General features: G+C 39.5%; 1 protein-coding gene across 3 annotated transcripts in view; it reads left to right on the top strand.

Moving 5' to 3' along the window:
- The window catches only part of LOC120564736 (leucine-rich repeat-containing protein 4C-like), a 129,388-nt gene that overhangs the window by 53,878 nt on the left and 51,062 nt on the right, over window positions 1–24,448 (top strand). For 2 of the 3 annotated variants that reach the window (XM_039809943.1, XM_039809945.1), the window contains exon 2: window positions 16,262–16,400. The gene's annotated coding sequence lies outside the window, so the exon portion shown is untranslated. Of the gene's footprint in view, window positions 1–16,261; window positions 16,401–22,466; window positions 24,086–24,448 lie in introns of those variants that run through there. The other variant, XM_039809944.1, reaches the window with a different exon arrangement.

Here is a 24,448-nt window from a genome sequence, read left to right as displayed (position 1 = left end):
GTCTGGCTGGATCAGGCCATAAAATTTCATCCACATCACAGGCTATGTCTTCATTGGCAAGGCACCGTTGGAAGAATCGCCTTGTGTGACGAATCCACCCCTGCACTGAAGCTGCTTCAGTAAGATCACATGCCTGTTCCATGGCCTGAATGAGGGGCAAACGGTCATAAGGCCACAGGTCATATACCTTCCACCGCCACGCTGAAAAAAATTCTTCTATAGGATTCAGGAAGGGGGAGTATGGGGGAAGATATAAAACTTCAAAATCAGGGTGATCATGGAACCAGTTCTGGACCAGAGCAGCCCGATGGAATGGGACATTGTACCAAACGACAATGTACCGCATCTGGTCCACTTGGTGTAATGCGGTGACAATCTCAAGCAATCGGTCAAGAAATGCAAGTATCAGATTTGCATTATAGGGTCCCAGATTTGCATGGTGGTGGAGGACCCCATTTTGTGTGATAGCAGCGAGCAGGGTGATGTTACCCCCTCGTTGCCCTGGCACATTAGTGATTGCCCTGTGCCTTATTACATTTCTCCCTCTTCTTCTTGTTTTTGCAAGGTTAAATCCAGCCTCATCCACATATATAAATTCATGTTGAATTTCAGCAGCATCCATTTGCAAGACTCTCTGAAACACAAGAAAATAGGATGCTATTCAATATCTATAGCACAGTATATTTTTTGTGACCGAACATTATGAGCAGTGCATGATACCACACCATAGTCAGATGAACAATGCATACCTCCACATACTCATTGCGCAGATGTTTCACTCTCTCTGAATTTCTGTCAAATGGTACCCGATACAGTTGCTTCATGTATATTTGATTTTTCTTTAGGATTCGACCTAATGTTGACAGAGAGACTCGTTGGATGTTATTGAAAATATTGTCATCATTGATGATATTGGCTTGGATTTCTCGTAGCCTGATACAAGTATTGGCCAAAACCATGTTCACAATTGCGGCCTCTTGTGCACGAGTAAACATAGGGCCCCTTCCACCTTGGTGTCCTCAACCCTCAATCCTATGTAAAAAAAAAATAAGAAAAATAAATAAATACATTTATAAATATATGACAGCCTACAGTCAAATGTCACAGTAAACAATATTGATTATATAAGCTTCAGTTTCAATTTATACTGTGTGGTTAGCTTACCTGTTTTCTCGATGAAATGTCCGAATTACTGACGCAACAGTATTTCTGCTGAGATTTGGTTGAACTCTTTGTCCAGCTTCCATCAGTGTCAGTCCATGGTTGATAACATGGTCAATAAGTGTTCGGGATTTCTCGAGTCAAATTTGGTCCTTGTCTTCTTTGTTTCGGTGCTTCTCTTCCTCTACCTAGGCGTCTTCCTTACCTCTTTCTCCTCTTCCTCCTTCTCCCTTCCTCTACCTAGGCCTCTTCCTCTACCTCTTTCTCCTCTTCCTCCTTCTCCTCTTCCTCTACCTAGGCCTCTTCCTCTACCTCTTTCTCCTCTTCCTCCTTCTCCTCTTCCCTACCTAGGCCTCTTCCTCTACCTCCTTCTCCTCTTCCCTACCTCCTTCTCCTCTTCCCCCACCTTCATCTCCTCTTTGAGCTCCCCTCTCATTCTCACTCTTCTTCTTCTTCTAACTCCTTCCATTTTTGTTGAAGACAGGTGAACTCACCTGCTGCCTTTTATAGCACACCTGAGTGCTGCGTTTTCAAATTAGCACGTGTGCTTCCACACCTGGTAGATGTGTATATCCAATTTGTTCATTAGTGTGGTAATTGGCAATCCGGTGCTTTGTAATGACAAGGAAGTAACCTCACAATCCTTATCTGTGTCTAAGGTGTGAAAATGTGTGTAGAGTTTTACAAATCACTGTGTGTAATGTTTTGCAAAAAGGGTGAAGCAGACATTGTGTGTAATGTTGTGCAAATCTGTGGAGGTGTTTTGCTCATTGGAGTAGAATTTTGCAAATTGTGTGAAATTTTTTATTTTAGTGTGAAAACAATCGTAAAAAACTGTAAGCAATCATGTGTTTTCATACCTGGTGGCTGGTTTAACCAATTGGTTCATGGGTGTGTTCATTTGAATGCCTTTGCTTTGAAATTGCAAGGAAATGACATCATGATAAATTTATGTGTCAAATGCATACAAGTGTGTTTAGTGTTTTGCAAATCACTGTGTGTGATGTTTTGCAAAAAGTGTGAAGCTGACAATGTGCTTACAGTTGTGCAAATCTAGGCCAGTGTTTTGCTCCTTGAGTGTAAGGTTTTGCTAATTGTGGGAAAATTTTAATTTTAGTGTGTAAGCAATTGTAAAAAACTGTAAGTCATTATGATGAATGGTGTTTTCCATTCATCATAGTGTTTTACATTGAGCACATCAGTGTTCAACTGGTTCTTATAAATGTCTTATAAATCTCTATTCAATACCATTTTGAGAATAAATAACATTGTTTTGAATGTAAAGTTTCATTTTGCAGGATAATTGAGGGGTTTTGCCCATTGTGTGTTTTTTGATTTGTGTGTAGAGTTCTGAGAGTATGAGGCATGCTTTCAGAAAATGTGTGTAAACAACCAAGAAAAACTGTAAAATCAAACAGAGAACAAAGTGTTTTTTATTTATTTTACCAACAGTAACTTATTTGCCTCAAACAACGTTGTTTCTACGTTTATTATTTAGATGTGTGTGTCTATCATATAGTTTTATGTGACAGTATCCAGCGGTCAGTGACAGGACAAGCAGAAAAAACACAGAGGTGTTGGCATGCAGTTGTCTCAGCGTCCAGTATGCCCAGAGATTCTAAATCACTCGACACAGATAAAAGCAGAGAGTGGAATAGATGATAGCGTTCATTAGCATTCCATGCTACACCTCTGCTGTTTGCTGCCTTTCAGCTGCTTTGTTTAGGTATACCTTGGACCTTCTCCAATTGCCAGTCAATCCACACTTAGAGGGAGAGTAGCTTTGCCAGTCAATAGGAAGGGAATGATTGTTGGCTAAACATGGTAAGAGGCAGGCTGAAAACACTTGTTTAATGTTCATCTCTCTGTGCGAGTGGAGCTCTCTTCTTCTCCCTGTGTCTCGGTCTAATTATGTGGGATCTGCAAGCTGCCATTTGGTGGTATCGATTTGCTCTACCTGTTACTCACAAGTCTCTGGCCCCTCAGGAAGATGTCTGTGGAGTTTTCGCCCACACCATGTATTGATAATCGGCTGGCCAACTTTGTTGTACAAGATATGAATAAGTGTTTACACTCGAGTTAACCATTATCATCCATGATGTGTCTCTCTTGAGGTTTTGATTCTAAGCGAAGGAGCATCCTTGAGAGAGAGAGAAAGAGAGTGTAAGGGGCAGCAAAGCACATCAATTCTACATCAGGTTATTTTCAAAAGGTTTATGCATTAGGCATAGACATGAGCAGGCAACTGGAGATATTAAGGAGTAATGTAGCACGTAATTCAGCCATATGTTGATGTTCACCTAGGGGGAGAGGCGATATCCGATGAACATATCTATTTGGATTCTAAAACTGAAGGAGACATCTCAAAGGACACACTCAACGGTGTCTAGCCTCTTTATGGTGTGTGTTCTTCAGATATTCATGTAATAATAAAGTCAAACTATGATGACATGTTCATGACATCATCATCACAAGGTCATTTAATAACATGTTTTATTGTATGATCTGTATTTTCCTGCATCACAGGTTCTCTATGTGTTTAAAGCAGGGATGCCAGTAAAATAAAAATAAAATAGTTGTGTAGTTCATTGTAGTTCAAAATATGAAATTTTAAACTTTCAATCTCCTAATTATGACTTCACCTTTAAGTTAATTTTCTTTGGCTTTTTATTAAGTCTAATTTTTGATTTGTTGCTGTGTTCTTTTACTGGTGGAAATGGGCTTCCATATTAAAACTGTAATCAAAATATTTATATTTACAATGGGTTAGATGACTGTGTAATGTGAGAGTTTAACTCATACTGATGACCCTGAACTACTACCTGTCCCTCCAGTTCCCCTCAGTCCGCTCCACAGATTTGTTTAGTGTGAAACCCACAATTTTACTCCTTTAGTTCAATCCCATTTGAGCCCATCGCCAAAGGGGGGCTTTGGGGTACACTGCCTTTCATGGTGCATCGCACCATGGGCAGGTGTGTAAGGCTGAAGTGTAAATAGGCAACTGTTTGCTAACATGTTCACCAATTACTCATATAAGTAGATAATATGTCAATATTCTGTTTACATCTGGCTGCATGTCCCAAAGCTGCCAAAAAAAAAAAGAATTCCAGCATATAATAAATTATGATTTACTTTAATTTACTATAATGGTACAGTGGTAGATTGTAATTCCATAGAAGAATAAGTGAAAATAGAAGATTAAGTCAATATGCTTGAAAATTGGTGACCCATGAAGTAGTCAAAGTAGAAAAAAGTCAGGGGGGTAAGAAAACACCAACCTCAAGAACTTATGCAATCTATTCCTCAACATAAATTACCCATAATCCTTCTTTAGCTGAAAACCAAGACATTAAAATGAATGTCATTTTGACCAGAAAGAATAAGGGGCATGTTGCTGCATCACTAACTGTGCACCCTGTATCTAGCTACTGCCACAAGAGAACACAGACACACTTACACAGTTAATAAGTTAAAATTCAGTTGGCCTTTGTTGTGTCTTGACATTTAATGCACATTATGTTTGAGGGAAAACAAACATGAGAAAATGGTTAATCTCGTCCATCAGCCATTTTTACATTGTGTAAAATATGAATATGATATTTTCATAATAACAGACTTCATTTTTTATTTCAAAATGGCCTTTATGTGAAACTACACATAGGGTTTAGGACCTTATGAGAGGTCATTTTATGGCTTATAGTAAGAATAATGTGTTTGATGTTTAATTTTACATTGAATGAAAACATAAAATGTACATATAATGACAGTCTACATGGAGCTCCCACCAGGCATAGAATAAAAACTAGGCCTCACATTTTTCAATTTTACAGCTTTTACTAGTTGGACCGGAAGAATTATTGGACCCACAAACAGGTGAAGACTGAAAACCCATGATACACTGTATGTTTGTACACCATGCACCATGAACCTACTTATGAAGTGTTCTACTGTAATGTAAGAATATTACTTACTCACTAATCTAAAAAACAGTAGTTCCCATGCACATTGGAGATTAAATATGGAGGCTGTGTTGTTATTGCATGCTGCTGGATTCTTGTAAGGGAAGGGCTACAGGGCTTCTGTTGTGATTCAGCTTGTGATTTGGCAAATCTGTCTGCACTGCTTTGCTTTAGATAAAACCCTGCATGGCTGCAGCTGTGTGGAACAATAGCTAGTATTAAACAAATCTGCTTTCCTAAGTATACATCACTTTTTGAAGCATATGTGTGTGTTTGTGTGTGTGTGTGTGTGTGTGTGTGTGTGTGTGTGTGTGTGTGTGTGTGTGTGTGTGTGTGTGTGTGTGTGTGTGTGTGTGAGTGAGTCAGTGAGAGGAAAAGGTTTGACTCACCTACTGTCACCTACTGAAACCTGACTGAGACAACTGTGTTCATTAATGTCCCCCTTGCATTCATTTCTGGCTGCATTTAATATAACACTGCAACATTTTCTGATTATAGTTCTACAATAACGTTGCACTATTTTAAGAAACATTACCCTCAGAATATTATAACCATTGTATATAATGTGCTTAAATAAAAAATAGTTTAGTTAAGTATAGATTTTTTTTTTTTATTGTGCAAAGCTCTCATTAATGTTTCAGCTGTTATGCTTCTGAGTGCAACATGAGGTTTGTCAGCAAGGACAAACGTAAAACACAATAGAACAGCAGTAGATAATGTCCTCTAATTAGTCCTGTCCACCCACATCAATGTAAGCATTATACAGTATGAGGAAGAGAATACATGAAGCAGAAAATACAAAAAGTAATTGCAGTAGAAATATACAGCAAGTAGATACATTATAAGTTCCTCAGAATAACAATGACTTTGAATTGAAGCAGTCATGGTTATGGCTTTAAAACTGAATTAGAGATGCACAAGTTCACACCATTGGTAATAATAGTTCTACTAAACAGCATGACTTAGTACAAATACTTTCAATATGCTCACAATGGTTTCTGTCATAAGTGCTATCAATGGTGCTGATCCCACTGCCTGCCCCGGGAAAATCACAGGCACTCCCTTAAGCCGCCTACACATAATAAACCGCTTTGCGCTGGCCGTTCCATTGATTTCCTATGGGGAGAGCAGTGCACGACTTGGATCTGCCGCTTTGTGCTGCGCTCAAAGTTCAAATTATTTCAACTTTGACCTAGATGCCACTGACCTTTCGAAAGCGCAACTAATGAAATAACAGCTGTCGTTACCTAGCAATGGGAAATAGCTTTCTTGCCACCCTCTATGATGAATACCTGCGCTGCGCTTTGCTCTCTGCGCTTTGCTCTGCGCCCTACCTAGCGGTGCGCAGAGAGCAAATCGCTTATCATGTGTAGGCGGCTTCGGGAATATGCTTGTATTTTCATTGGGATTAGCCAGGTATTTGCAAAACCGTAATCACTGCACTATCTCAAGTTATGAGCATCATCCTGCTCACCTGTGTGTACTCTGTATCAGTTACCTGCTTGCTTATGTATTTGATTGAAGGTTTCAAGGTATTCCATGTTGAGTTTCTGAGTCTATGCACATGTACATGTAATAGGTCATCATTGTCTGTGAACTGTGGGTACAGACTATATGTAAACATAATTATAATCCAGTGTTTAATGTGATCTCATGTGTGCACACTCAGTGTTTGGTAAAGTGTGGTAAAGTGCTGTTTCACTGAACAAAGTCGCAGAAATTATTCATTAGAGGTACAATAATTTTAATAGTTTTGGCAGACTGCAGAGGTAGCATATTCAAGCTGCATGTCTATGATGTGTTCTCTGTCTTATGGGCCACAGAGATGAGCACTGGGACACACATTGGCACGGCATGAACATAAGAGATGAATGCAAAGTGACAGTAATTTATTTTCTTTTTTTCACCCAACACTTCACACAGACTTGGATAGCACTTAGGCTGAGATATTATATATGGGTTTTTGTAATCTGTTTTCTTTTTTCAGATGTATTCCAGGGCTTTAAGTAGCTTGTTTCGACATAATACATAAAAAATGTTAATGCAAATTTGGCTTCCTTCTGTTGTTAACGGCTGGACTTGTGTCCAATTGTGAAATTGATCTGTAAGGTAAAGGAAAGTGGTCCATGACAGAGATGCTGTCACTGATCAGCTGGCATGTATTCTTCACATGTAAACAGCTCTAGCCATAGTCATATTTGTTGCTACACAGCTGGGATCTGGACATGGTGGTGACTTGTCTTTTTGATTAATTTTACGCTCTACCCCGTGGAGTCACCAGGCCATCAATCTGCAGAGGGAGACAAAGAAAAATATAAAAAAAAAAAGATGTGTTGTGACACATAGTCCAAAGGGCTTTTTTAAAAAGAGTGTTGAGGGTTCAGCTATAGATTTTCAGGAAGGAAGACCTCCGCATATCATGGACAACTCTTGCAGAAAATACACTTCACAAGAGTTTCTTTTGTTTTGAGCCTTTCAGTGTTCTTCTGGAGTCTTTGGTTCAGAAGAAAGTTGACAATTTTTTTTTCATGGGCACAGGATTGCTGCTAATGATATGCATGATATGTGCATGTGTATGTACCTTGTAGTACTGCCAAATAGGGCTGGAACAAAAAGGCGATGAATCGTTTTGTCGATCGACAGAGACATAATTAACAATTTTAAATTAATATCTTTGGGCTTTGGACTTTTGATTGGTCAAACAACTACAAATTAGTTTTAACACAGAGCAGAATTGTGCATAAGAAAATTGTCTTTCTCTGTTGTATTGGTTAAAAGAAAATCATGCTGTGATTTATAATGTTAGCAAGACCCTGTTTGCTGATACTGATATTGACTGACTGAGAGATCTGCACCCATTACTACTCACTCACAAGATTAAACCCGTTCCACTTTAGGTCAAAATAGTCCAACTGTCACTCAGAGAGCGAAGTGAACTATAAGCTTCAAATTAAGAGAAACAATAACCACTGAACAGCAGAGCTGAATTACTCATCAGTGTGTCAGGGATGTGTAAACCTTGATCTTAAACATTGATTGTTTTGGCATTTTCAGTCTGTGCATGTACCACTTCTCTGCCTCCAATTCACTCTGGGGATAAAGTAGTGCTAAATGTAAAGAGGTGATTCTGTAGCCACATGCCTGCTTGGCTTAACTGGGAGTGGAAGACATGTAAAGCCTGTAAAAACAAAACAGTGATGCCCCATGATCTCCCTGATTGTATTTTGTGGGTTGTTGCTGTAGGCTATTATGTAATTCTGGATGTTAACCCAATTGTAAAACTACCAATGCAAACTCATATCAAGTGGAAATCGGGTAACTGGAAATGATACAAATGCTTCAAATAATAACTTTAATCTGGGTGATTGCAGTAAACGGGTTGATGTAAATGCAAAGACACTGATTGTTAAGCATGCATGTGGTGTTATTATTGTTATAGTTGAGGTTTGTGCTTAGGCCAGAACTAAAGAAACAGATGTTCCACAAAACAATTATCTTGAAACAAAGTAAATAGTGGATGGGTGCGGAGTGTTTAAGTTTGGCTATAAGCGTTATTAGTAAGTTGTAGCCCGTAATATGTTCATCTAGTTAATTGTCTGTTAATTCCTATCTATGAAAGAGTGAGTTATAACAATGGCGATTGACCATTTGACCCACTGATGAAAGCGCTTGTATTTGCTGCTTCACCAAGTAATACAATCTGTGCGTCTGGTGCGACATTCCTGCCCTAAATTCAACCCGTCTGCCCAGGTGGAGCTTGTCAGTGCCAGTTATGCTGCGTTCCATTGTATTCGGAAATTCGGAAATTCTGAGAAGGAATGATGCAAAGAAACAGTAGCCTACGTTAATTGGGCCGGGCACCTACATTTCATTACTGCTGACTAACAATGGCGGACCAACAGACAGAGAGAGAACACTACTCAACTTAGAGTCCAAAGAATAATAAACAAAAAACTAAACTCCCATACCCATAAGAGGACCGAACTGATGCCGGCTGAGATAACATGTCAACCTTTGCCATTGACTGCGGCAGGTCTATGTGTTCAGATCAGGTGGGAGACGGGACACAGACACCTCTGGCTCGGTCTGTCCTCCCTGTAATGAACCATCCTCTCTCCATGGAGTCGCTTTTCGGGACGAGCATTCAGGAAATTATAGCCATGCTAGAAGCAGCGCCGTTACATATGCCGTTGCACAGCGTCCATGGAGAGCTTCGGGGATAGGACCGTCACTTGCCATCCCAGACCTGCTCACCCACTCCCAACTTGGGCTACAGGCTGGCTCCTGCCGCTACCTTTGGGAGAAGGCAGCAGTACCACCAACACCCCTTTATTTTATCAATAAACGCCGTAAATTTAGTATGGCCTCTGAGTTTTTATTCCCTGCACATTCTGATGCTCAGGTTGGTTCAGATGTAAGCATTGTTAGCCATTTTCTGTCAGCTATTAATGTTAGGCTGGCTACACACTGGCTGCTTGACATGAGCATGGCGTTTCTGTTGCGTGTCAGCTGCGTGGCGACTGCGTGGATTTTTCTATGTCTTTACACACCAGAAACGTGTCTGACACGGCGCTGCTGCTGCTAGCCTTGTCTGTACACATGTATGTTTCCCATTGATTACTGCACTCAAGCAGTAGTATACTTCATGTTAAACATAAATATATACTGATTTGATTACAGCAAAGACAACATCGTCAGTATTCACGGCAAATTAGGCTACAGAATATTTTTATTTCGTATTTTCGACAGATGCAATATTTGACAATTTTTTTTTATTACATTTATAGCTGCATTTATGTCAAAACCTAGAGACTTTCAAACATCAAAATGACATTTATTAATATGTATTCGCATCAAAATGGCATATACACAGCTTTTCCTATTCTATTTTGGGGACATTCGGCCCTTTCCTTACCGGGTGAGGCAAATAAGGGAAAGCAGTGCTGCTCGCTCTTCCTTGGCCTCCACTTCATCAAGTTTATTTCACATTCTGCCTCAGTGGCTAGTAGGGCGTTTGTGTCACATTCGTTAGATGCCCGCCGCTGCTCAGCTAATTGAGCTAACTTTACCCTGGCTGGGCGTGTACTGGCTAACAGCTCCGCTTCTTGACTGCTAACACTATGTGCTAACACGGCCAACGGGTCTAATTACTACAGCTAGCAGGATAACTCACAGAGGGATCCTGGGAGGCGCGATGTTTTCCGCATTCTTCACTGCAGGAAACATCATTCCTCCCCATAGCCTCGTTGAGCAATCCCGCTAGCTGTGTTAGCACTGTTGACCGTGTTAGCACGATCAGATCACGTAAGCTAGCCACTGACTCCCCCGGCTCTATCATCTCCACGCTGCACATATCCCCACATGGCTCTCGGCTTCATGGATGTATTAGCTTTTAGCTGCTATCAGTGTGGACTGGAACATGTGAAGTCATCCCGCAGGTGAGAGCTGCCTAGCTACCGACGTCATACAGTCGACACTGTTCGTTTTTTAAAGAAACTCTGGGAGATAACCTCCCAGAGGCCCATCTGCTAGTGGTGTGCGATACTGCAAAATTAGGTATCGATGCGGTGCTAGGGGTGCATGATATATCGACTCAATATTGTTATCGCGATATCACGTTGCACAATATTATATCGAAAGTGTTGCGACAAGTATGCAATATTTTATTTATTTTGTGGAGCGCTGCATCCCGTCCGTTGGCTGTGTGGCTTAGTTGTGTTCGATTTAGAGCCCGCTTGAAACGCTATAATGATCATCATTTCATTGGCCAGATACCGTGCCACTTGCACATGTTAGTACACGTCAGCGCATGGGTCCCCTACGTGACAAACCCTATGTAGCGTACCACATGTGTGCAAATGTATGTGCAAAGTTTCAACAGAGTAGAAATAGATAGAGACAACAAAATGGAACAAATCAGAGAAGCGAAAGAAAAGTTGTGTCCTGTTCTCTTTATTTATTTATTTTATACTGTACAACCAGTAAAACAGGTGCCAGGCTGTTGTGGCTGTGTATGGTTCTTCCACACGCTACTAAGGCTCCTGTTTGTGAAAGGAATAAATTGTTAAATTGCGCGACAAATGCTGGTTGAAGAATGGGATGCCATCCCACAGCAGTGTGTGACCAGGCTGGTGACCAGCATGAGGAGGAGGTGCCAGGCTGTTGTGGCTGTGTATGGTTCTTCCACACGCTACTAAGGCTCCTGTTTGTGAAAGGAATCAATTGTTAAATTGCCAATATGTCTTGTTTCTTCAAACTTCAATCATCCAATCCACCAAACACGAGAGTCAATGGCAGAATAAGCTGGCATTGGCAGAGAAGATTTGGCAAATTTTTCATGGGCTTTTGTAATTTTACATATGTTTAAAAATATCAAAATTAATATTAATATTCATAATTGATATTGCAATATCACATTTTGTTAATATCATGGAACCCTATCCGATACCAAGTAAATACAGGGACAGTATCGCCGATACCGATACGATACTGATACTTTTTAATAATTAAGGTGGATTCATCATCAAATTGCTAAATCTGAATGAATTCTCATGACCTTTAAGTGTTTTTGTGATTTTACCTTTAGATTATTAATAAGGTAAAACCCAGGATAGAATTTTCATATGCTTGTATAAATTTGTTGTGTTAACACTGTATCTTACAGCCTTTTTACAAATTATACAGCTTGCCGTTGTTTTATTTTTGGCCTGAAAATATAGCCACACAGCGCTCCTCTTCCTCTCTGCCATTCTTCTGATCTGTCTCTGTCCTGCTTGTGTGTGTGGTGCTGGCTGAACGGTACAACATCAAATCACAAGAGAGGGGAGGAGGAGCAAAGTGTGCCTGTTCCGCGCTGTTACAGGAGCAGCACTTGAAAGCAGCGGCACTTAAACAGACACAGACAGCCAGGTCGCCTCTTTGATGAAACCGCAAAAGTGCATACTGGAGAGAAACTGAAACTAAAGTATCGATCTCATTACTCTGGTATTGATCAATATCAATACCAACGTTGGTATCGATATTATCGATATTTGGATCAATCTGCCCACCACTACTGTCTGCAATTACATTGTACTGCTAAAGCTGCTACTAGGAACAACCTAATTCAATTCTTACAGACTACAACTTTAAAATAAGGCATGCACATCAGAAACATTGGATTTATAATGTATACAGTGCACTTTAAGGATAGGTTTACTTTTTTCAAGTCTTAAAACAACACTCACATGCCCATATGTACATTGAAAGAGAAAATGTGTTGTTAAAATCGCTCCTCCTGTTCACATTAGCCACAAATACATTGTGTTGTTGTTCAATGTAAGTGAAGCAAATATCCAAAATCCTCATTATGTGTAAAAGTGCATTCCAAGGTTCAGTCAAAGCTAATATGAAGCTTTTTGGACTTTGGCACCATTTTGTTACTGTTCTGTAATATTTCAATGATTTTGTTGATGTAGAATGTCTGGATTTCTATGCGTCAAATATAATTAAGGCATATTATGGAACAGCAATATCACAGGGTTTACACTTTGTTCACTGGTAGCTCAGTTGGCATTTGGCTTCCAGAATATTATCAGTAGGGCACAGTTTGGGAACTTGAGTTAGGATAGATACTCTTCTGCATGTCAGCCAGTAGTGAGTCTGGGAGGGATTATGGCAAAGGGCAAGGCTTAAATTTCTGGCGGAGTGTTTGGAGGGAAGCTTATTACTGGTGTCTGTGGGCTTTTGCACAATGCTATCCACACAGGGTCAGTCTGAGCTCCTCCACTTAGATTAAATATAGAGCAGAAACTGGCCTCCAGTATGTGGTTATGTTGTTTATTATAGATTGCCAAGCCTTATTAATTAAGCAAAATGCAAGCCATAGACAACAAGATCATTTGATTTTCTGTGATTTTTATTGTCTTGTTTTCTTTGCTGCTTTTTAGTGTATTTTCTCTTTTGCTGTCACTCTGTGCCTTGTTCAAACAGGCCCAATACCAAAATTCACTGACTTGCCATATATGCATCCACATCTCATGCAATCCAGTACACCTCCCTGCAATATATCCTAATGAAACTTTTATAATCAGTTTTATTGCGAAGGTGTCATTTACTGCTGGAGTACAAGTGATGAATGTTAAATAACAGTAATACATTTTGTAATTTAAATGTGTGTGATACTTTTTTTTTTTTATATTTCTTCACTCTGAACGGCAGTTAACTTTGATGCCATGACTGCAGAAAATTAGACTGCAGTTTAGACTGATAAAAAGTTGCAGGTCACCCAAAGCTGCTCAAAGTTTGCTTTGCACTTTGACTTTGTGCAGCCTACTTATGAATATATTTTCTTTGGCACAGGAATCATTTTACCCACTCCACTTTCTACCTGATCCAAACGGAAATACAGTTTTTTAATATTGTTTTTTTCGTTAATACTGCAAGTGGCAGAGATCAAGTGGTATTTTTTTGTTTGTTTTTAGCCAGCATCTTTATCTGGTGCAGTGGAGCAGCTTGTCAGCTGAAGCTAACAGATAAATGCCTGAAAGCATTTCATAGGGAAAATCGTACAAAATGCCCACCACATTTCTGGCTGCAGCCGTTAAGTATTGACTCCAGTTCATCATATTGATTGTCCATTTGCAGAAGTAATGTATACTCACAATGAAAGGAACACCCATCTGAAATACTGGTGTGTTTTGATTAAGTGTGGACATGTATAGCAGGACGCTTCAAATATATTGGACTCTAGGATATCACTAAAATATTTTTTCCTCATACCTGTCTAGCCTGAGATGAAAAATAGTTTTGATGACAAAACAATAACGGAATAAAATTGAATTTTTATATAATGTGTGAAGAAGATTGATTGTACATTGGGTGTTTTGCGTGTGTGTGTGTGTGTGTGTGTGTGTGTGTGTGTGTGTGTGATGTGTGTGCGCGCGCATGCATGCATGCTTGCATGTGTGTATGTGAATGACACGCACCAAGTACAACGCTTAAAGTTTTGCTCAGAGTGAAAAACTAATGATGCAACAAAACCCTTTTCTAGCATAGTTCTAGCATATAAATTATGCTTGAAATTCTAATTAAAGGAGGTAATCAAGTACAGTCAATATAATAAAGGGATTGTCATGCTGTATCAAAACAGAATTAGAATGTTCTATGTATCCTCTGAAATGACCATCAAGCTTTTTACATGACGACAGCCATCTTTTATGCTATTTCCAAACCAAATATATTACTGATGCAAATTGACTGGAATTACTTAGTAGGGACCATCTGATCTATCAGATTTATTTGAATGGTTAAAAAGGTGAAAAAGTAATCATGAAGTGACCATTTAGTAACTAGGACAAGAGCAGAGGTGGTGAATTACTTTCCAGTCATCCTCTGTGTTTAATGGTCACAGTTTGATATGCCGTGTCACGTCTGGCTCCATATTCTATTCCTCATCTTGCTAATCTCTTTAAAATAGTGTTAGCTTTCCCATTAGACATTACCACAAGCAGCTCTTATGAATGTCATCATTTACCAGTCATTGATTCTTATTGTCCGTAGTTAACCAGACTGTAAAATGACCTTTCTAGGAGAAAGATGATTAAGGTAATCAGGAAAGATCCTAATGGTGTTCAATTACTTCCAACCTTTCAAGGTGATACCTTGCAGTGGCCAAATAAAGCTCTGATTAGGCTATTTATTCCCCCCTTAAAGTTGCATTTTGCTTCTCCATGAAAATAAGGGTATTTGGCATTTATGATTTCAGTCATTTTCCTTTACTTTAAGTCCCCCTGTTTAGCATTTATAAGCAGTATATGAACAAGTAAATACCATACACTTAATAATAATCCCAATAATGTCCTTATATCTGCATACATCTACATTATAGTGTGTTATAAACCATGTATTAATTTAGCAACATTACACGAGAGGGTGTGATTTAACGTCATATTATTGGCACTTTAGTGATGCTTTCGGCCGCATCACTGTCAACAAGCAATTCACTCTCAAAATAAATAAATAAAGCAACAGAGATGATTTCTAGTCTCTCCCTGTTTAGTCAGCCAGCCAACTTAAGCTAACGTTTGCTTTGTAGATATTGTGGGATTTCCCAAACTGAATAAATATTGCACATATTGAAACACAAAACTGCTTTGCTAGCTCAATTGTGTTGTAACTAAGATATCGGCTGAAAAAAAATATTTTTTCTATGGATAGATTTAGCCACTATACGTCTGCGAACTTCAATCATCAGAGACAATTTCTGGTCCCTGTTTAGTCAGCCAGTCAACTTAAGCTAACATTAACTTTGTAGAGATTGTGGGATTTTCCAAATTGAATAAATACAGCACAAATGAACACAAAACTGCTTTGCTAGCTCATTGTTGTTATAACTAAGATATCTGCTGAAAAAAATGTTTCCATTGACAGATTTAGCTTCTGTACGTCCGCAAACTTCACATGTAGCAGGCTATTTTTAAAATAGCTTCTGATGTGATCCAAACATTTCCAGTCACAGTTAACTCCAGAACATTGTAAAAAAGAAAATACGTTGTTTAATCCGATATATAATTATTATGTTGGAGAGCTTTTGTGTGTTCCACTGTGATTGATGATTTATTTTCATTAATGAAAAGGTTTAGAATTCAACTCTGTTACATGGAAATGGCGGCGTAATATTTATAATGATGAGCCTGGTTTGCTCAAATGGCTCTGGTTTTGCTGTCATGCTTATTTGAGCAATTTCTAGTGGACCAATTAGATTGCCTGGTCAGATCTACTTGTTGTATAATTGTTTGTATACTGCTTATAAATGCTAGTGCTAATAGGGAGACATACAGCATGATCAGTGGTCAAGGAGTGCATGTATGAATCACATCACATAGCCAAAGTGAAGCCGCTGCAAAAATCAAATGATCTTTTCTATTCATGAACTCTCATGCTCCCATGCTTTTTACTGTTTTCGTGATACCAGCCTGAAGAGACACTTACTTTCAGAGCTAATCAACCCCCAGCCTGCTAAATGTGAACAGTGTATTTTTGCCAGCTAACAAAATGCTAACACAGCCAATGAAATATTATATTATATTTTATATATAATGTTTCTTATTTATTGTGTGCCTATTTACTCTGTTTTCCTCTGTTTATCTGCCCTATTGCAGACAGGATGTGAATGGATGGCCCACTCGATCCCGTATGTGTCTGAGCAGAAACACAACCACACAGAGGATTAGAGTGAGAGAGGATCGGGCCGTCACATCCAGATGCTGCAAATCTGCTCCCTGCCTCACATGTGAATAGGTATGCCATTGTCTGGAGCATTGCTTGTTTTGCATGAACAGAGACACAGCCAAGGAGATAAACAAGCTGAAACTGAGGTTACACCAAGTCTAAATCTGCTATGATACAGGATTACAAGGTTTATGTCTTGCTTAAAGCTTTATCCTCTGATTGTCAGTCAAGATTTTCTCAGTGGCAAACTTAGCAAGCCTTTAATGGTTGTGCATTAATAGACAACTCTAGCAGGAATAGGGGAGTTGTTACAAGATGTACAGCATACTGATGCTGAACTATCCATAGGAAGACACATACTGTATGTGGTTGCATGGCTGCAACTCAGAATGGGCTCTTTTTGGGTAAACTTCCTGACTCTGCAGTGCATGTTGTATTTTATCTATTGATGGCTTGCTTATATACTATCATAATTACAATGAATAGATACTCACCCATTTCAAACGTTGTACATACATTTGTACATTATCCTTGGTGGTTTGTTATGCATGGTGTAATTCTGTTGGCTTCCGTTCACCTGCACATGAAACTTCATGCTTGACTTAAAACATCTGACTTTATTGTGGTAGATCAATGGAGAACAAACTATTAAGGTTCACTCATTTCCCAAAGCATATTTCTGTCACTATAATAAAAGAGTGATATTATTTTGTAAACTTGACTTGTTTAGGACATCAACTTTCTTGTCAATTATCCTTTCCTACAACTATTTGGATGTGATATTTTACACTGTAATATATGGGTGAACGGCAGATAAAAAAAAAAAAAATATGATAGTGTAGGGAGCGCTCTACAATTTTAGAAGAGGACATTAAAAATGTTTATTGGGGGATATAAAATGTGTAATGAGTGATTGTGGAAAACACTAATGACTAATGAATTCAAGCTTAATTCCTGAAATAAAAGCGTTGGGGATGGCTCCAGCTTCAGCATTATAATCTCTCAAGTGCTCAATACTTTCTTCATTTACAGTATAGCATGGAAGGATATTTCTCTGCAATATGCATTTCATTATGGGAGGAATGTGGAGCTTTTGGATCATGTTCACATCTATCATCTTCAGGTTTGTCTCTTCCATCCAAAGTCCTACAACTATCAGATTTGGTGGGTAAACTTCTCGTCTCCTGAACACATCTTCAGCCAACAAAAAATACTTCAATTGTGTGTTAAAATGAGGAAGTCTTGGCCAAGAAATGCTGAACTACATTGTCTCTTAATTTCTTATCTAATATATTTGGTGTTTAGTACACACCTTTCTGTAAATGGACGTACAGGATGTGAGATTGTATTAATTTGAAAGACAACATTTTTGGATGAATATGGTGCAAAAGTAAAGTGAAGAAAACTACCAAGCTTGCTCAAGCAACCAGCCTTTAGAAACACATTCGGGATGGACCCTAAATTGTACTAAACCACATTTCATCATGCTCTGTAGCACCCATAGCATTTTCTTTTTCCCTATCGCCTTCCTCTCCATCAAATTTAACACACTATATTTCCACTGCCTACATCATCTTTGCATCACAAAAATGTGATACTGGCACTTAGCCATGTCCCTCAAAAGAAGTTGCACACAGCCTGAAAGGAATACATCATTTCTTAATGCCCACACATTTTAACAACCAAATGCCTGAAAGTTTGTAGATTATATTTGATCAGGCGGGATTTTACCATATGGCCAAACAGTGACAAAGTTTCAAATGGCAGTATCCCTGGCAACATTTCATCTACAGTCACATAGCTTCCTCTGAATGTTCATACTTTAAAAAATTGAGCTCTTCCAAAATCATGAATCATTAACATTATTTGGATTATGGGTTCAGAGCCTTCTTAAGGTCAAATTGCTTTATGTCTTATTTTTCTCCTTTTTGAGGAATGAGGCTGCAGGTGGGTCAACATGGTCACAACTGCACATTTTACCCCCAAAACTATCATTACAAATAATCCTAGCACTGTAAAATTCCTTCAAATTAAAACCGAAAGAAGTTGCAATTTAGTTTTACCCTGTAAATTAGAATAATGCTTAACTCCTTATCTGAAATGTGATTAAAGCAAACAGCTTGACTTCAATCATTTACAGAGATGTTTTTATACATCCAGAGATTTTAGAATGTTACAAAAATCTAGATATTTTATTTTATTTATCTATTTTTAGGTGGTATATTTCAAAGGATAATTAGTTGGTTTTTATTTCCCAAGTTATTGGTGCTCATTCTTAGATAGCTGACATATTTATCTACGTGGTGAGATTGCTCTCCTTTCTGTCGTTCTGAACCGGCTCATTGAATTTTTAAATACACCACTAAACGACACTGGCACAGTGGTAGAGGGCTCTCTCTGCAAATGTGTACCTTACTCATAAAAGCCATTAGAAATACTTGTAACACTTAAAACGGTATGTAAAAAATATGACTAGTAACTAAATGTGAGGAACGAATCATGGTTAATCTTGGGCTAGCCCAGCGCCGTTAACTGTGGCCAATATAATCATTCTAAAAAATAACTTCATGAGCGTGTTGAACAATGTTGTAACGTTGTTGTAGCTGGATCGGACAACACACTCCTTGTCATTGTTTAAAATTACAGATTTCTTTGGGTTTGAACATTGTTGGAACAATTTGGGATATTTTAAGTACACAACTAAAAATACATATAACATAGGCATAGTCGTTTTTAGACATTTAATGCAGACATATTACATATTAAATCTTTAAAGGACACCACTGGCAGATTATGATGCTCCATGATATGATAAGTAATATACTGATTATATAATAATCATCAACTGATTCATCCTTCAGTGAGTGTGGCCCTTCTCATCTCTTGATACAGCTTTGAGCTGTAGCCAATATCCAATAACCAGTCATCCAGTCTCCTTCACCATTATATTATGCAGTTGAAGCTGCTTAGTGGAGTGTTATTAGGGTGAAACATGCTTTGAATTATTTTTAATTTACTCCAGATACAGGGGTGAATCGAGAGCCAGAGCCAAAAGTGGCCTAGAATGGAAACTAAGAATTTACTTCTCAATCACAAGCCCTATGGGCCAAATAAAGCCTTGGATATGTAGTACAGTTGGATATTAGTGTTGATCAAAGTGGAGATTAAATAGGAGGGCAAACATATCGATGCACCTAAGTCACTAAGGTGTTTGTGGAATTTCTCTCAATGATTCTAAATTAATTTTGTGGTTGAAATATGTGAATTACAGCAAGTACAGGGCAAATGGTAATAAAGCAAAGAGGGATATCAAATAGTAGACGGAGATAGCTTCCTACGCTACACAACCCGAGGTGGCAGTAAGACTGATGGAGCAGAATGGAAACGAGCGACACGTGACACATTCTCAGGCCCACAGACTCGCTTCTCCGTCTTACCTCTCACAACACACCTGACTACATTATTGCATTGCTTCTGAGCCCGGCAGGATATCAGTAGTGATGTCTCATACCCTCCAAAACAACATCATGAATAAATAATGCCAGATCTTAAAATAAACACACATTATTAATGTATTCAGAGCCTCCTTTAAAAGGGGCAGCTGTAGGTGCCATATAACCCCCTTCTTACTAGGTCTCTGATTTAACTGTTTTTGTGAAGAACATAAGACAGAGTGAGGGGTATTGTAATGTGTGTTCTAAAAACAACAACTCAAATGTTATAGTGTGAGATGAATTTCTCAGCAGTTACATTTTATATTTGTAGATCACAGCAAGTAGCCGAGATTGTATATCCTATGCATATCCCATGTAACATGGCATCACTGTCAGCACTTTTATAAAACTTGCATTACATGGAGCTTTGTGCATATGTTCTTCACTCCTTATGGTTTGATAAACCTACGCTATGTGTAAATGTCTGCCCATTTTTAAATCTGTCAGCTAAAACGGAATCTTGGCAGAGCAAATAGCAACGTGGAGTAGCCTTGACTTAAGTGTGGTATGTACATTCCTTTTGATCACTGAGTGAGACCTACTGTACATGGCATACCCAACATGATTATTACATTATCTAATTGCATCCCAACACATGTATTATTCAGGCCCTGACAACATAATACTCTCAGGGAAAGGAAAAGATCTGTGTGCTCTAAGCCTTCTTTGAATGGCACTTTACTCCTTTTTCATCCGTTCTGTCAAAAGCTTTTTTGTTGACAGCTTTTTTTCCGGGTGGTTTCCGTAAAGTGATGATAAAGAACATGCTGTGGTAAAAACTTATTATTTTAAAGGCTACACCACCACTGCCTCTATAATCCACATTGTTAATGTCAAGGAGTCTTCATTTTTACGAGGATGCTGAAAGCATAACCAATAATCTATACTGAAGCACTACCTTAAGTAAGGTTTTTTACCCTCCCCTGCCACTCCAGGAATAACTGGCCCCGTGAGTCTTATATGTGGCTTGCCCTTTCAGGGAACAAGGTCACATTATTTACAATGGCAGCACCACACCTCTTTAATGTCCCCCGAGGACAGAGTGATCTTTACTGTGATGTTTCAACAGTGTTCAGGACTCACATCAGTAAAAACGTAAATTCATGTAACATGTCATCTAAAACGATGTTGAATAATGCATTTTACAATTACCACAGGAACATATAGCGTTAGAGGTGATGGATTTTGGCAACAATATCTCAGTAACCTAAAACTTCACTTTCAAGAAGCAAGTGTTCCACCAGAAAATCCTCTGTGATCTCAAAAGCTACATAAATCAAGATAAAGGGTATGGCCTCCAGTGATTGTTCCCACACAGGAAATAAGACCCAAAGTAGTAAGGAGTGGTCACCAGAGATCCACAGACTCCCGGCTGATGGAAAAGTAAAAACTTTAAATCAAAACCATTAGGCAAGGCTGGCATACAGTAACATGGAAGAGAGCACTCAAAAATGACCTCAGCAGTTACATGAATGACATGGAAATGACGTAGATGCAAAGGGTATTTAACAAAAACACTGCTCCACTATCTTGGCGAGTGGCTAGTGGGTTTGCACGCTAATAGGTTTCAATCCCTTGTTTGGCCAGAGCAGAGGAAAATGTGAGGCGAGAGAAATGGAGAGAAAACATTGAGTTATTTAATGATGTCTCCTTCGACTGGAAAGCAAGAGGGCGGTGCTCTTTACTACCGTATGCCAGAGACACAGACAGGCAGGTTGACAGTTATGAAGACGGATGAATGATGCAACGCCTTCAGCACAGAAGGAAACGAGATCAAATGTTGACAGCGGGATGGACAGATCTCTGGTCTGGCATTCAAATGTTTTCTTACATCAACTATCAAATTTTCTGTGAATGCATCCTCTTCACAGATGAGACGTGTTCTCACTCTCCCAGCACCAAATTCATAATGTTTTAGCTCCAACATTATACATGTTGTATAATAAAGCTGAGTTTAGCAGAATATGTGCTTTACAGCAGGTTGCTTGAGATAAATGTTTCGCAAGCAATAATCTTTCTGAAGACCTGAAGTCTCCTGTGTCAGCCGCCATGCTACAAGTCTGCAAAGTGTGATTCATAATTCATAACACACAGCCAGCATTTATAAATGGGGTCTAAAGTGCTGAAGCCTAAGAAAGATTATAACACATATTAAACTGTCTTCTGGATTTTCAGACTTGTCATAGCATCACATTTATTCCATTCTGTGACTGTGTGGTTATGCTTATCTTCACCAAAAACCATTGTATAGGCCTTTTTCTCCTATTGTACCCTACAGCCTTTTAAAATACAAATAGATATATTATATATAACCCAATATAAACAAAGCACAGTCTGTCATGGGAGAGAAATCCTATGCACAATCCGCCTGAGGCCACTATCATACAGAATACAGGCGAGGGGAGTCGGTAGGTGGCAGTCGTGTCCCATTTGCAAGAGACACATGGGAGGAATCTCTCTCTCTCTCTCTCTCTCTCTCTCTCTCTCTCTCTCTCTCTCTCTCTCTCTGGCTTTCTTTCTGTCTCCCCTGTCTATCCAAACCTCTTCCTCCCTCTCTGTCTCTCTCTGTAACGCGCGCGCACACACACACACGCGCGCACACACACGCCACACACACACACACACACACGCCAAAGGGTGCGCGACTGCGCGCTTAAACTAAAATTTGAATGGGCTTGCCCCTATTAAAACTGACCAATGAATGAGAAAGATAAAGGTCAAGAATCAATTAATCAATGCTTGTCATTGGCTGCATGCAGTGGAGACATTTAGGAACCCTAGAAGTTATAACGGAGAGATATGAAGAGTGAAAGAAAGGGGAAACGATATTCCCTGCCCTCACCGCTACAGTCCTGCGGCTGACGGCAGCGCCGAACATTCTACCTTGGAGAGAACAGCTTGTCAGTGGGAGGTAACCTACATGATGCCCCCCTCGTGCATTTATCAATTCAGTGTCCATCCGTGTTGCTGCGCCGTGCGTTTTATTTGTGTACGTAAATGCCTAGCGCACTGAGGTATTGTAAAGCGCACCGATGGATGCAGCCTGCGTGCGCGTTTTGGAACGGGGTAATTTGTGATCACATCTGAAGCAGCTTAAAACACACTGCAGTGAGCAGAAAAGAAGACGGGGCTTGGACGAGCAGCACTCTGTGGATAATAAGCCCTTTGTAATTCCTTACCCCCGTGTGTGTCACATCAATGGATAGGCGAGGCTTGAATTGCCGAAATGCATAGATGGAAGTGATGACTGCCTTCGGTGAACTATAACTCCCGTCCAGACAGGGTGAATGAAGGCTCGGCGCGGACAACATGTAAGAATTGAGCCTTTGGTGTACAACTAAGTCTCCTCACTCTTGAAGCCGCTACCTGCATTTCTGATGTGGGCTTAAAGGCTTCTTGAGGATACCTGCTGGATTTTTTTCTTTCGGTGTTGCATCCCAGATTAACGCATTATTCCTCTCGAAAATGGAGAACGGAGCAACCCTGAAGAGACGAGAGAGATATTGTGTATTCTCGACAACTTTATCAATTCTCCAATACATAGGATACCTATTCACTCACTGAACTGCGGGACTTCTTTCATCGACATAACCAGGAGGGAAAATAGAAATAAGCATCTTGAAGTCCGCACTGGGTTGTGAGGTGAAATCTAATCAGATGCAGCAGGGTTGATGACTGTAATACGGACTTGAAGAAAAGTTACAGCGAGCGGGACGTTTAAAATAATCCCACCTCTGCCCCTCAATGTATGGATGATGGTCTGTCATACATCAAATGTCAGGATTTATCTAACTGGGAATTGACCACATGAGGTTCTCCGTGCTCTACATGTTGTGGAGAGGTTACTTTCTTAACATTTAGTTTAGATCTGAGAGAAAATAAAAACAGTGTGACTTCAATTTCACCTAACTCGTCATTTGGAGAAAACCTGGGATCACCGTGGACATCGCTTTACATCGGGAGAGTAGTTCCAACAATGGTGTTATGTGCGTCCTGAACAAAAATAGGAAATATCGGATGCATTATCATCACTGTGAGAGTTAATAGCATGTTCATTCAGACTAATGTGTGGATTACATACCACGTCGTTTTGAGAGTGGGAGCACAATGTGTCTGACAAGAAAACATCACCACGGATTCGGCCAAATCGCCTGAGAATTGCGGATGTTTTATCGATGCAGTTTTTGGGGAGAGAGCGGGAGAGGGACCGTTCTCCGTCTAAAGCAGACACCCTGCAGACCTCGGCGTCTTCGTGAACAAGTAAGTTAGTGTTTCTGGTGTAAAGAAAGATGTTGACTGCCTCATTCGTCCCTATAACTACCCCTAAGCCTGTATTTCCTGTTGGATGTCCAAATGTGTTAGTTTTTCTTCATATCTACAGTTCTATGAACTAAATCAGGGCACATCATTCCCAAGGCTTAACCCTCATTGATATTGTGGCCTCTAACTAAAAGATCTCTAATCATGCTCTGATTTGGAAGATAAAGAACAGATGCGCGCGCTCGCGTGGGTCTACTTGCGTTTTAGTGCGCGCCCTTGGAGTGCGCGAGTGTCGAGCCTAGATGTCATTAACAGTGAAACAAGATCGAGTTTAGCTTTTCTACAAAAACAGAGCTAGTCAAG

This window comes from Perca fluviatilis, chromosome 8 (assembly GCF_010015445.1).
Source record: "Perca fluviatilis chromosome 8, GENO_Pfluv_1.0, whole genome shotgun sequence".
In the NCBI taxonomy this organism is placed as follows: Eukaryota; Metazoa; Chordata; class Actinopteri; order Perciformes; family Percidae; genus Perca; species Perca fluviatilis.
The sequence above is the reverse complement of the archived record's forward strand: the minus strand, read 5'-3'. Positions and strand labels throughout refer to the sequence as shown.